This window comes from Lutra lutra, chromosome 9, assembly GCF_902655055.1.
Source record: "Lutra lutra chromosome 9, mLutLut1.2, whole genome shotgun sequence".
Classification (NCBI taxonomy): Eukaryota; Metazoa; Chordata; class Mammalia; order Carnivora; family Mustelidae; genus Lutra; species Lutra lutra.
Window position 1 is genome coordinate 80,146,615 of NC_062286.1, and position 14,936 is coordinate 80,161,550.

The 14,936-nt window shown below is 49.8% G+C and overlaps 1 non-coding gene across 1 annotated transcript; it reads right to left on the reverse strand.

The window, feature by feature from the left end:
* Positions 1 to 497: 497 nt before the first annotated feature.
* Positions 498 to 600, reverse strand: LOC125110136 (U6 spliceosomal RNA). Its single transcript, XR_007130467.1, has one exon. It is a non-coding gene; the product is annotated as a U6 spliceosomal RNA (small nuclear RNA).
* Between the last annotated feature and the right edge of the window lie 14,336 nt (positions 601 to 14,936).

The following is a 14,936-nucleotide window of genomic DNA, read 5'->3' on the forward strand; positions in this document are numbered from 1 at the left end:
CCCACATTCCTCCTCACCTTGGCTCTCTGAGACTTCAGAAGCTGCTCTAAGCTGAACACAGTGGGATCTGAGTGCGGTTCACCTCCGGGCTCTGCCTCCTGGGGCTTCCGCCAAGCCCTGGGCCTCTTGCCCAGCGAGCAGCAGGCACAAGGGGCCTTCAGAGTCTCTGCGTGATTCTCCTGGGGAGCAGGGGTGAGGAGTCAGGGAGCCTCGCAGACCTAACACAAGGCCTCGTCTGTGTCCAGGCTGAGGGAGGAGTGAACTGAGCCACCCATGGGGACGCTACCTTGGCTCTGGATTTTTCCGTGGCCTTTTTCAGAGCCTTTCGTTTGATTATCCAGTAACCCCTCAGCAGTGGAGACTGATGGAGACAATTAGCTCCATTTCGCATTGAGGACCCTGAGGCACTGAGGCAAAGCGGGGCCAGAGGGTGCCATATGTCAGAGCAGTCAAGAACGTCTGCTGCTCTGACACTTAAACTGCCTTTAAAAATATATATATATATGGACCACTTCACGAATTTGCATGTCATCCTTGTGCAAGGGCCATGCTTTCTCTGTATGGTTCCAATTTTAGTCTGTGTGCTGCTGAAGGGAGCACGCCATTTAAACTCTCTAACCCTTCATTTTCTCACCTAAAAAAGTAAATACTCTTAACTATTCTGGCAGGCCTGCCCACACTCTGTGGTGAGGGAGGCTCAGGGACACCTTTGGTCATCAGGTGGGACCCAGGAGTCAAGTCGGTATAAAGGGCCCTGAGAGATCCATGATAGGCCAAGTGGTGTTCTAGAACTTTCTGTATTTCATCTCCTATCATCCTCACAACAGCCCTGTCTGTCAGGCACTCTTGGCCTCGTTTAGCGGAGGGAGAATGAGAGGCTGAAGGTCCACACACATGGGCCAAACTCAGTTCCGAGTCATGTTCTTCCAGTACCCTGTGCTGCCCCTTGGATGTGGGTGTAGCTCAAGAGGCAAATTCTCATTCTCTTATCCCCTCTGGCCAGCCAGATAGACAGACAGACAGCCTGCAGGACCTGGTCAGTCTCAGCCCCAGGTACCATCACAGGCAAAGAAACTAGGGGAGGAAACTGCTGAATTTGAGAAACTTATACTTTGAAATCATCCCCTTCCTCAGACCAGAGGGAGTCTTTACAGAGAAATTTTATAAGGATTAGAGAGCTCCATACTTTTTAATAACTTGGAAAACCAAAAGAAGAGAGACTTCATCAAATCTCCAGAGGGAGAATGTCTTTTATTAAACTTGGAAATCACTGATAAAATCACAAAGGAGAGATTAGCGGGTTTGACCACAGAAGAATGTAAATTTTCTGCATTAAAAAAAAATGGCGGGGGGGGGGGGGGCGCGCCTGGGTGGCTCAGTGGGTTAAGCCTCTGCCTTCGGCTCAGGTCATGATCTCAGAGTCCTGGGATCGAGCCCCGCATCGGGCTCTCTGCTCAGCAGGGAGCCTGCTTCCTCCTCTCTCTCTGCCTGCCTCTCTGCCTGCTTGTGATCTCTCTGTCAAATAAATAAATAAAATCTTTAAAAAAAAAAAAATGGCGGGAAGCCGTAAGTGGGGAGAGATATTAGCAGCAAATAAGGGACACAAAAGTTTACTATTTGTTTTTATGTATTTATACTCTGCCTCCTTCCTAAACAGTTTTGAGGAGGGTATATTACATAAGAACTCATATAAACTGAAAATTTAAAAACCAACAAAGAGGGGGCGCCTGGGTGGCTCAGTGGGTTAAAGCCTCTGCCTTCAGCTCAGGTCATGGTCCCAGGGTCCTGGGATCGAGCCCCGCATCGCATCGGGCTCTCTGCTCAGCAGGGAGCCTGCTTCCCTTCCTCTCTCTCTCTGCCTGCCTCTCTGCCTACTTGTGATCTCTGTCTGCCAAATAAATAAATAAAATCTTTAAAAAAAAAAACCCAACAAAGAGCCTTATCGATAAATAGATGGGGACATGAAGAAGCCTTTTACATAAAATAAATTATAACCAGTAAATGGATTTACAGAAAAACATTCCAACCTAGCTAATCGCCAAAGAAAGACAATGTCAAATACAAAAAAAAAAAAAAAAAAAAAAATCCAGTTGTCATCCAGTTGGCATCACAACCACACCCCACCACTTTTTTTTTTTTTAAAGATTTTATTTATTTATTTCACAGAGAGAGATCACAAGTAGGCAGAGAGGCAGGCAGAGAGAGCGAGAGAGAGAGAGAGAGGAGGAAGCAGGTTCTCCGCTGAGCAGAGAGCCCGATGCGGGACTCGATCCCAGGACCCTGAGATCATGACCTGAGCCGAAGGCAGCGGCTTAACCCACTGAGCCACCCAGGCGCCCACACCCCACCATTCTTGAGGAAAATCATATGGTGATAGGTACTGAGAACTACAAAAATATTTGTTCTCTTCAACAGAGTAATCTTACCAGTGGGGATTTTTGCCAAAGGTTCTAAAATGGGGAAAGCGTGAGGTGCACCAAGATGCTCCCTGCTATATAAGGAAAAAAGCTAAAAACTGAAAATGGCTTCACTGTCCTAAAGCAAAGAAATGGTTAACTGAAATCTGCCCTGCCCCCTCCAGGAAATCCTAGGTAGCTTTTATAAAAGAAGTTCACAGAGACTTAGGGCAAATAAAAATGCCTACAACAAAATGTTAAGTTTAAAAAGGTGGTTAAAAATAAATACATAAATAAAATAAAAAGCAGGATAAATATTTGGAGTAGTCATAATATACAATTCGTACTATGAATATAGCTATGTGAAAAAATACACCCGTGCAAATATGAGAAAGGCACATCTGCCCCCAACACACGCAGACCCCAGGGTGGGGGAGACAGGCAGAGACCACATACCAAGTGCCTAAATATTAAATAATTATTAATGAAATCATTGTTAATTTAATAACTTGCATTAGTATAAATTTATTGTAAATATGAAATATTTAAATTACATCCTCTATTAAATACTAAATTATTGACTAATTCAAGCTAATAAATCGTCATATAAAATGTTAAATATTCTCTTACCTTGTGATAAGTTAAGATGCCTATTGTCCCTAGAACAACCACCAAGAAAATAACCCAGTGGAGGGGCGCCTCCGTGGCTCAGTGGGCTAAAGCCTCTGCCTTCGGTTCAGGTCATGATCTCAGGGTCCTGGGATCGAGCCCCACATTGGGCTCTCTGCTCGGCGGGGAGCCTGCTTCTCCCTCTCTCTCTGCCTGCCTCTCTGCCTACTTGTGATCTCTCTCTGTCAAATCAATAAAATCTTGAAAAGAAAGGAAAAGAACCCAGTGGAAAAACCAACAAAGAAATTAAAATGGTAGCTATTTATACACAAAAGGAATCAGTAAAGGAGAAACAGAAAGAAAACAGGCATGAGATATTGAAAAGGTAGATGGAAATCCAATCATATCAGTAATTACTAGTATGGACTGAATGCTTGTGTCCCCCCAAATCCCTACATTGACATCCTCCCTCCCCGTGTGATGGTATTTGGAGGGAGGACCTTTGGGAGGCAACTGGATTTAGATGAGGTCATGAGGGTGGGGCCTCCGTGATGGGATTAATGTTTTCACAGGTAGAGAGAAACCGAATCCCTCTCCCTGTCTGGAGAGGAGGGAGAGAAAAGGCCACCATCTACCAGCCAGGAAGAGGAACTGAATGGGCCAGCACTGGGATCTTGGGTTTCCAGCCTCCAGAACTGTGAGAAATAACTGTTGTTTAAGTCCCCGGACCACCGTGTTTCATTATGGCAGCTGAGCTCCTGACACAATGACACTGAACCAGAGCAGCTCTATTCATAATAGCATCAAACTAGAAATAACTCAAATGTCTATCAGCTACTGAATAGAAACACAATGGAGTTCTAGTCAGCAATTAAAATAAACTACTGACCCATGCTATAACACGGATAAACCTCAACTACATTATGCTACGTGAAAAAATCCAGAAAAAGTGAAAGACTTCATGTTGTATGATTCCAGCTACAGGATGTGTCCCAAACATCCAGAGTGGCAAGCTGGGGCTGCCAGTGTAACAGGAGTGGACTGCAAATGGCCACAAAAATTCTTTGGGGGGGTGATGGAAATGTCCTAACACTAGCTTATGATGATGGTTATGGGTGATACCCAACTCTATACATGTACTAAAAATCGATTGTAGCATTTCAAATGGGTGAAATTTGTGTTATACAAATTATACCTCAATAAAGTGTTTTTTTTAATATGCTTAAAATTAAAAAAAAAAATTGTGCTGCAAATGATACCATGAAAGCAAAAAGACAACCCACTGAATGGAATAAAATATTTACAAATCATCTATCTGATCAGGGACCTGTATGGAGAATATATAAAGAACACTTACAATTCAATAAAAAGATAACATAATATAAAAACAAGCAAAAGAGCAAAAGAGACATTTCTCCAGAGAAGATCTGCAAATGGCCAAGGAGCACATGAAAAGAGGTTCAATACAGCTATGAACGGGACCACCCCAGCCCTGACTCTCCCTTCCAAGGCTCCTTCTGCCCTTTTCTCCCCCAAAGTCCTACTGGATTGATGAGTCCTGACTTGGCCTTGACTCATGAGCAGGGTGGGGTTCAGCCTTGTCTAAACTGCAAAGACTGAGAGTAGGGAAAGCGGTGGCTCCTAGAGGAAAACTGAGGTTCTGGGGCAGAAGCAGGAGAACAGATGCCACATAAAGAAACCAAAATTACTCGTGTCCCTACATCCTTTGGTACCATGCCTGTCAATCACTGTCTTATCTTACATATATAATGCATATAGAATATGACAGAGAAAATACTGTGGAAATTCAGACGGGGGGATTATCTTTCCACAGAGAGATTTAGGGACAAATTAATGGAAGAGCAGTGTATGAACTTGACTTTGAAGGATAAGTGAAATTTTTTGTATGTATCCATAAGAAGGGGGCACTCCAGGCTGACCCAAGGTGTGAAGGCAGCAAACTATAAAAGGGGAAAGTTAGTGGTTCAGTGTGGCCAGAACAGAGGACGAGGAAGAGGAGCTGTGGCCTACGTGGACGGAGGAGAGTGGACATTGGACCTCAGACGCTGGGATAAAGAGCTCGGACTGATGTTGAGAAAGCAGGAGAGCACTGAAGGTTGTGATCAGGACAGTGTATCATATGGGATCTTAATCTGGTTGGACTTAATTTCATTTTTAAAAAGTGGGGGCAGGGAATGGAGAGCAACCAATTAAAAGACTCCAGAATTGGTCTATGCATAAAGCATTGATAATCTGAATGTCCCAATGGCACCTCCCACCCGGCAGGTCCAAGACAGAAGCCAGCTGGCTTCACCTTCCCCACACCACTTCTCTGCCTGTGTCCCTTGTCGTAGTGAATGGTGTCTGCACCACCACAAGTTAGCCTGGAATCCTCCCTCTTCCACATCCCCCACAGCAGACTTATCTACAAATCCGGTCCGTTTTTCCTCCTAAATTTTTCTGAACGTGCTTGCCTTGTTCCTCTGCACCACCTTTCTCCTCTGTCTGTTCCTTAGACGGCTTCTACAGCCTCCTAACTGGCCTCCCTGCCTCTACCTGGTCCCCTTTGAATGTTTCAATGCTCTACACAGCAGCTAGAGCCTTCTATTTAAGTTACAGCCAGCTGGGAACTCCCCACAGACCAACACCTTTGAGGACATGGTAGCAGCCTCACATCTTCCTGCCACGCCCCTCCACCGATCTGCCCGCCCCTCGCCCCTCCCCTCGCCCCTCCCCCCACCACTCCAAGCTGCTTTCAGTGCACCAAACGTGACCTTTTTCCCCTCTGGACCTTTGCACATGCTGCTTCCTCTGCTCTCCCCCTTTTCTCTCTGTTCCTTCTGTAGGAGCTGGAGGAGGCTGAGGGACAAGAGAAAGGGGTTGGGAGAGAGCTTGGAGCCTCTTGTGGTGGACACACTCCTGTCTGCCCAGCACTGGCTTTCACAGCAGCCCCCCTTTTGTGGCAATGCTCCCCACACTCAGCTGTGTTAGGCAACAGGAGCCACCACCTTATGAGGTCCTGCCTCCCTGCCACAGTGGTCCACCCTCTGGCCCCAGCTCTGCATTCCAGCCTCCAGGAAGGGGGAACAGAGGAAGTGTGGAGCAAGCAAATTCCTTTTAAAGAAGTAACACAGAAGTTGCACGCATCCCTTTCATTCCATTCCATCAGTAAAAATGTCATCGTACTTAGCTGCAAAAAAGAGTCTCTAGTTAGTTGGACTTGTGCCGTTACTAAAAAGTTCCTTTCCTAAAAAGAAAAAGGGGGAGGATGGCTTGTGGGGGATGACAGCTTCTGCCACACACCCCTGAGAGCCACCAGAGTCTCCCTCCAGGGCCCGACTCTATATTTGGTGGGGGTAGGGGGGATGTTGGAGGCTCGCCTAGGCAGGGACCATATCAGGTAGAATAGCAAACCACCCCCACACTCTAGTGGCTCAAAACAGCAGCCCCTTTCTCAGCTCACAATTCTGTAGGTCAGCAGTTTGGCTGGGCTCAGCTGGGGGTCTTCCACTGGTCTTCCCTGGGGTCATGCATGCAGCCGTAGTCACCCGATGGTTTGATTAGGGCTGGATGGCCTGGCACGTTCTCACTCACCTGTCCAGCAGTCGGCAAGCTGAAGGCTGACAGACCTCTGTTCTCCAGGTGGCCTCTTCAGCCGGCTCAGGCCCACCCACATCATAGTCTCTGTCTTCCAACTGTGGCCTCATGCACAAGTGGGTTTCAAGCCCCTGCTGACATTTGCTAGGGTCCCACTGGCCAAAATAAGTCACCTTGCCGAGCTTGGATTCACGGGAGGAGAGATCACTTCACCTCTTGGTAGGAAGAGCAGTGGAGCAGCATTGCTCAGGCCCAGGAAAGGGAGCCTTCCTAACACGTGCACGACGACGAGTCTGCAGAGGTGACCTGGGTTCCACCCACAGAACAAGGAATGTGTTTCTTTGTTCGTTCAGGCTCTCATGGCCCCCCAAAAAAGGCTCTCCAGAGCCTCAGGGTAAGGGGTCTTTTTCTGAGTACATTTGACCTTGAACCAAGGCAGTCTCTGGAAGTAGGAGCTCTTCCTGTCTCTGGTGAACTGTGAGGTCTCCCTGATGGTACCTCTTTCCCCTCTGGGCCAGCTCCCTTTTCCTCTCTGTGGCTGGCTTTTCTCCTGTCTGTCTCCAGCAGCAGCTCCCTTGCAATCTCTGCTCACCCTGGGCATCAAGCCCCAGCACCCTTTCCCCATTGGGCTTTGCTGCTAGCTGGCTCCGGCTCCCCCGTTTCACGATTCCAGAAAGTAGCCCTACCATCTGGGAAGTATCACGCTTGGTCGTCTGTGTCCAAGGGAGCAGGGATCTGAGCGGACTTTCACAGGCAGGGGGAAGATCCAGGGATGGAGGGAGGCACGAAGAGTCCCACCCTTCGTGCCGAGCCCACCAGACTTGGGCTCATACAGATCAGAGAGTCATGGAAGGTTGGGGACAGAAGAGACCTTGGAGTTTAGTCCCTTAGTTTTGGATGAAGACACAGAAGACAGAGGGAGGAGTGACTTACCAGCAACCCCACCCCCCCACAGGGGTCTGCTCACTGCATCCAACCCTGTCCCCTGCCTAAGTGTCTGGTACTCCACATAGTGTCCTGGGCAGAGACCAATATTTTGCCTTTATTCACATCTCAACACATGGTCAAATGTCTCTTCTACTTCTCAGTTCCCATGCCTCTTCCCTTCTTCCTGGGACACTGTGGCTTTTGAATCCCTCATTCCCACCAAGCGCAGTCGAGGAAGTGGCAGCGACCGCTCTGCTGAGTACACAGGAAGGATGATCCGAGGGGCGCTGGTCCTCTGGCCTGGCCGGACTGCAGCACCCGCCTACCTCTGCGCGGACTGGGCCTCGGGGGGTGGATGGGAGGCCCCTGGCAGCCTGGTTCTAAGTTCTATTCGGGTAGGAAAACCAGAAGCCACAGGCAGTCAAGAGCCATCTGTCTGAATATGGTCATTCTGTTTTAAAAGAACAAGGAAGAAAAAAGTCTGAATTACCTGATTGTTATTAAGGATGGGAACAAATGTTAAGTATAACTCATCTTTTAAGATGAATTTCTGTTGATACTTTGGATAAAGCTGCCTTTTATCAACACTTTGTTCTGCTTAGAGTTTTGTATATATTATCCTACTCAATTTTTTTTTAAGATTTTATTTACTAGGGCGCCTGGGTGGCTCAGTGGGTTAAGCCGCTGCCTTCGGCTCAGGTCAGGATCTCAGGGTCCTGGGATCAAGTCCCACATCGGGCTCTCTGCTCAGCAGGGAGCCTGCTTCCCTCTCTCTCTGCCTGCTTCTCTGTCTACTTGTGATCTCTCTCTGTCAAATAAATAAATAAAATCTTAGAAAAAAAATTAAAAAAAGATTTTATTTACTTATTTGAGAGAGAGAGAACAAGATGGGGAGCAGCAGGGAGAGAAGCAGACTCCCCGCTGAGCTAGGAGCATGACACGGGCTTGATCCCAGGACTCTGGGATCATGACTTGAGCTGAAGGCAGCCACTTAACTGAGTTACCCAAGTGCCCCTATCCTACTCACTCTTACCCACAATGCCGTAGTTAGGTTATCATTAACCCTGCCTGCCATCCCATTTTGTAGACTAGAAGCCTGAGGCTTAGGGATCAAAGCTGCCTGACCCCCAGGCCATTCTCTTTCCACCACATCATTCAGCTCTTCTGACTAGAAGGGAGGAAGAAAGAACAAGAGGGAATGAGAAAAGCCATGGGGGAGGACAGAAGAGACCAAGGAAGAAGTGGGGAGAAGGAGAGAACCTGCAAGGATTCTGCGAAGTTGCCGAAACTCTCCTCGCCCTCGCCTCTGCACAGACTGTGTGCTGGAGAATGTGAGCCCTGCCCGTGGCCACACCCATTAGCTCCTCACCCTCCAGCCTTCAGAGACTCCACTGTGAATGGAAAAAGCCACAACAATCAACTGGATAAAGAACCCTTTGGGCTGTGGCATCCACGCTCAGAGTAATGTTACCCTGGGAAAGAGACGGAATCAAGCAGAGGGGCAACTCCCGCCCCTGGGCTTCTGCACTTGGGATCTCTTTTGCCCTTGTGCCAGAGGGCAGCTGGGGAAGGCTGTCTTTGATACTCTCTGCCTCTCCTTCCCGACTCTTCCCTAAGCACCCCCAATCCCACCCTGGTGGGCTACACCTCCCCCTGCCCCTGGGATCCTGACCGTCTCAATAGGCCCTGGTGCTGGGTCTGGTGAGGAAGCATCTAGATTGATGAAGAAGGGCAAGCACAGGTCCCACTCCGGGTCCGTGGAAAGCCAGGCCAGGGCTGGGAAGACCAGAGGGGGCCTGTCCACATGACAGCCAGTCCACAGCTGATGCTCTCCGGGACTCCTAGAGCATAGGCGGCCCCTCCCAGGTCCTGTAAGCCAATCCCATCATTTAAACGGGGAAACCGAGGGTCAGAGAGGTGAGGGCAGGAGCCCAAGGTCCTGCTGTCCACACACTTGCCTTGAGCCAGGAGCCCAGAGCCCAGTGCTCAGCCCAGGTCCTCCCCACTGGCAGCCATGCTTTCCCCCGGCCCCCCACACCCAGCGAGCCAGCGGGCGCCTCACATGTGATTATAATTACCGTGGGCTTGGCCTGAGCCCAGCCATACCGCGAGCACATCCAGGCCTGGTCACTGGCCAAGTTTCCATCCGGGCAGAAAAATGAAAAGGTTCAAGGGATGCATGTTAATCCCAAACACCCAAGCGCAAAGGACTGGGGAGAGGGGAAGAGGCCTGGCCAGGATCTCTCGGGGTACTGTCAGCCCACCAAGAGCTACAGGGACAAGCCCAGGAGGCAGAATGCCCCCGGCCAGCACAGACTCGACGATGTGTCCACGAGGGGGCCAGGACTGCCTGCCTGTCAAGCTCTGTGGTTGAAGAGCCATCTCAAGATCACTTGTGGTTATAAAGCCTGCTGGCTCCTGGGGCCAAGATGGAACTCAGCTGGCAAGAGGGCCGGGGGTCCCCACAACAGTCACCCCTTCTCACTTGGCTCCTTCCTTGTACTAAGCATTTCCCAGGGGGAACCTTCACGTCCCCATCCTTTCCTTCAGCTACCTTTCCATCCCTTACCACAGATGGGGAAACCGAGGCACAGAGATGCAGGGATTGGCCTGGGGCCTGGTAGCCATTGAGGAGCCAGAATGCGTAGAAGAAAGGCCTGTGGCAGCCAGTCTGGCTGGCAGCCTCCCTCCTGTTGCTCTTGGGCTTTGGGAACAGCCTGGGCTATATCTAGGACTCCCCCTGCTTTCTCCTAGAACCCACCACCATGCCTAGTGCCTGAAGATTTACTTGAGCTGTTTAGCTTCATCTGCCCCTCATCTGCAGCATGGTCCCAGTGGGGTCCCAAATTCTGCCTGTTAGCCATCTTGTGCCTTTCTAATATTGACATCCCATGTCCTCAAGGCTTCCAGAATGGTTTCCCCAGTTCTTCAACCCTTGAGAGACCTCCTCTTCTCCCAGACTTGAAGCAATCCTGAGTAACTCTCCCCTCACAGCTTGCCTCAACTGCCAGGAAACATCATCTGCAAGCTGTGCTTGGTTCAGGCCTCAGGGGATGCAAAACTTTCGAATTTTTGACCTATGATATATGGGCAACCATCCCTAGGGGGGCTTATAACAGGTTAAACAGGTATTAAGAGAGCTAGCACTCTCTATCTCAGAAGCAAAGGAGTTAACATTTTAGCTGAAATTTTACTAATAACATGTGGTGTGCTAAAAGCCCTCTGAAGGACAGCCGCCATCAATTAAATATCAACTGTCAGGTGGGAAAGAGTGATGGCTCCCAAAGGGAACAACCAACTTTTTGATTGCTGATGCCCCTGAGGGGATACAATTCCTCAGAAAAAAACCAGGTCTACCTCAGATAAATGTGCTTATTTACACCAGCTTCTAGACTGGCTGAGGACAGTCCAGGGCCTGCAGCCAGGCAGAGTGCAGTTTCTTGCCGACTTGGGGATTTACGGGCTTCCTGGACAGGCCAAGCAGCCTCGGTTTCAAGGCCAGCAGCTGGCCCAGGAGGTTGGCCAAGGTTTTTTCAGAGGCTTTGCAAACAGTTGGGCCCTTGGGGAAAATGGCTTTGAAACATGGGGCTGTTATCTGGTCCTCCATCTCTGCTAGAGTCAAAGCCACAGCAGGGGCATTTTCTCCACCGAGGCTGGGGCCGGAGCCATCGGGGAGAGATGGGGAGCAGAATGAGGAAATGAAGTATTATTCTCAAAAGGTCATCTCTTTATTTTGTCTACTTTCAAAAGGCCCCGATGATCACTTTGTGTTTAAGCCAATCTTGCTTTTTCAAAGAAATGAAGAAAGGAAAAGATGTTTTTTCCACAGCTAATTATAAAAGCCATAAGGTTGGAAAAATCTGGAGAAAACATCTGTCTCCCGGTTGTGCCTCCCCTAGGTATACACTAAAGCCCATGGGGAGGGGTTGGTCTATGAGTAACCTGCCAGGGGTAGCTCTATCAGCAATCTAGGGGCCCCTAATCTCAAGACACCCCCACCCTCTGTTTATCCATGTCCCCATTGCTGGATCTAATGTCCATTTTTTCTTTTCAGTCCTCATGGGAACTGGAAAATGGCCAAGAGACTAGAAGCACTAGTGACTGGAGTCCTTATAATCTGAAGGAAGGCAAGTTCGGTGGGCTCTGTCACTCCAGGGCACTGAGTCCTTAAAGCCTGCACTCCCGCATGAAAGGGCAAGGTCCAGAGGCAGGCTGCCCCACTGGCCTTGCTGCCCCCCGTCCCAGCATGGCTGCCTTCCGCACATGGTTGCTGGAAGGGCTTCTTCCTAAGCGCACGGGGTCGGTCTTCTGGCCTTATGCTGACCAAGAAAAAAAGTGGGTGTCCCTGGATTTCCTGTTTAAAAAGTGCTGGTGGGGGGAAGTTGGGGTCTAGAGAAACCATCTCATTCCCTCCCCCATCTATCAGAGCTACAAATCTCAACCTTTCCAAGGTGATGGAGAGGTGGGCTGGTGGGGACAGGGAACGGGGGTCTGGCAGCAGTAGCCATCTTCTGGCGGCCCCTCCAGCTCTGACAAGCTCTGAGAGCCAAAACCAGGTCCCCAGGCCCCCACCCCCACCCCATCACCCTGCAGCAAATCCCTCCCTTGCTCTCACAGCTACTCAGTCCTGGCCATTCAGGATGACGTTTTCTAAACACTGGCAACGGAGATAAGAAGCAGGCCGGAGGAGAGGCTGGGAGCTGGAGCCACGCCCAGGGAAGGAAGCAGGCTCCCTGCTGAGAGAGCCAGAGGCACCCAGACCCCCGCCAGTGCTCACCCTCACTTCGATACTATGCCAAGTCCAGGTCCTTGGCCTGGCCAGTTGTTCACTGGTCAGAATCCGTGCTCCCCTGGGCAGCCTGAATGCAGGCACTGCCTTCAGGCCCAGAGAACTCCTGCCCAGAAAGTGGAGGGCAGAGCTCATCTGATCACCCAGGGCTGGGAGGAGGTCGGGCATGTGGCCTCATGGCACTCGGTAAATACTTGTAGAAAGAATGACTTGCTGTGTTACTGCTCCTATTGGAGCTGTGACCTATGCCCCAGGGATGGCATCTCTAAGGCAGAGAGGACAATCAGGTGTCCCTCAATGCAAATATGGAGGGGCCTGGTTAGGTGCAGGTAGCCTGCACGGTAAAAATCGGATGACCTGAGCTCTTGACATGTTTCTAGGAAAGTCATTCAACAATAACAAAAAAATAATAATACTAGGTAGTACAGTGTGCAGAGGAATGAGAGTCTCTTCTGACAGGCTCCAGAGAGTGGTTTCAAGGTCACCTCTGTGATCCCTTGGAAACCTTAGAAATAGCCGGAACAGTCCAGCCTGCTTCCCTGAAACTCCAGAATCGCCCAAAAGTGTGGGCTGTTTCCGGGTTCTGGGTCAGACCCTCTTTGAATCCCAGCCCCTTGAACTCCCACCTCTAAAGACAGACCCACAGCCCCCACTAGGACGGCAGGCTTGGAGGGAGCGCTTTGTCCCTCACACTTTCCATAGATGATCTTTGGTCCCTCTCTCAACCTGGACAAACAGAAGGAAACACACCCCGCCCACTACCCAGTCCAGCCACACTGCTTTCTGGGGGCAGGAACCTTAAGAGGAATCCTAGCTCCAGCCAAGGAAAATATGATTCTGGGCTGGCTAAGTCAGGTGGCTTCTCCCCCACCACCTTCCGTTCCCCTGCCCCCATGCCCAGGAGCCAATGAGCTTGGGTAAACCAGAGACCACCCCCCCCCCCATACTGCCTGCAGCCAGCATGGGCTTCTGTGTGTGTCTCTGTATCTTCATGCGGACTGACCGCACTGCGGGCCCTCTCTAAGCCAGTAAAATCTCATTTCAACATAACTGATTACATCTGCAAAGCCCTATTTCCAAATAAGGTCACCCTGTGAGCTTGCAGGTGGCCGTGAATTTTAGGGGGACACTAATGTACACCAGTGTTGAATTCAACTTTATCTGGTCAGTAAAGTCCATGACCCCTCACCCACCCGATTTTGGCTTCCAAGATTCTGTGGCCGTTGTCTGTTCTTCTGTTGTCTTTGTCCCTTTATTTCCATTTTGGAGGTGCTTGAGGCAGGAGCTATGGTAAAAAGAAACCAGAGAGGTGAATCTCTCTTTTTTTTTTTTTTAAGATTTTATTTATTTATTTGACAGAGAGATCACAAGTAGGCAGAGAGGCAGGCAAAGGGAGAGGGGGAAACAGGCTCCCTGCTGAGCAGAGAGCCCGATGTGGGGCCTGATCCCAGGACTCTGGGATCATGACCTGAGCTGAAGACAGAGGCTTTAACCCACTAAGCCACCCAGGCACCCCCAGAGAGGTGAATCTTTTTTTTTTTTTTTTTTTAAATTTATTTATTTATTTAACAGAGAGAGATCACAAGTAGACAGAGAGGCAGGCAGAGAGAGAGAGAGAGAGAGAGGGAAGCAGGCACCCTGCCGAGCAGAGAGCCCGATGCGGGACTCGATCCCAGGACCCTGAGATCATGACCCGAGCCGAAGGCAGCGGCTTAATCCACTGAGCCACCCAGGCGCCCCGAGAGAGGTGAATCTTAATGACACTTTCTTTAATCCAATATACCTAAAATATTATAATTTCTACATGTAATCAATGCTGAAAATTATCATTTTTTAAAAAAGATTTCATTTTTAGGTCATCTCTACACCCAACATGAAGCTCAAACTCCTGACCCCGAGCTCAAGAGATGCATGCTTAGCAACTGAGCCGGCCAGGCACCCCTAGAAAATTACAGCCACAGGGGGCTAGCGGCTACCTTGCTGAACACTATCGCTCAGGAGGAAGAGAAAGGGGTGAGGCACTGGGGACCCTCCGGGGGAGACCAGCGGGTTCCATTTACTGTTGACTTTACCACCTCCACAGGCTGTCCTGATGCTCTTTCATTGGCGATGGAGGGAACGAGTGTCACAGGGCACACTCACAGGACTGTTCTGTCACCCCAAAGAGGGATTTGTTCATTCACAAGGAAGGTGATCACTACCTGGTCACTGTCCCGTCTGGAGATGTAATGGTGCCCCTTTCCCACAGCACACTTCTTGAGTGAGCCAGTCCCAGAGAGCCTGGACTCAAAGCCAGGGCCAGTCCTTACTGGGAATGGGTTGGAAATCTCAGACAGCACCAGTGTGAGGCCTCCACAGCCCCGCATCCAGCAGGCGTGCCCATCACTGGGAGGATGCATCCAGATTCCCCCTCCCTCTGTGAGGCGGTGGGAGCCAGGTGTGTCCGTGTTCTGGGGCCTGGCTCTTGGACACCCTCACGGTATCGTCTTTCCCTTTACATCCAAATCGGTCTTGCCGGCCTAGGTCCATTCTCTCTTTTTTTCGAATGACTTTGCTTCTGTCTGCTCCACATCTGCGTCTCAGTTTTATGGTCAAACTCTCAAAGAGCAAGCTTATTC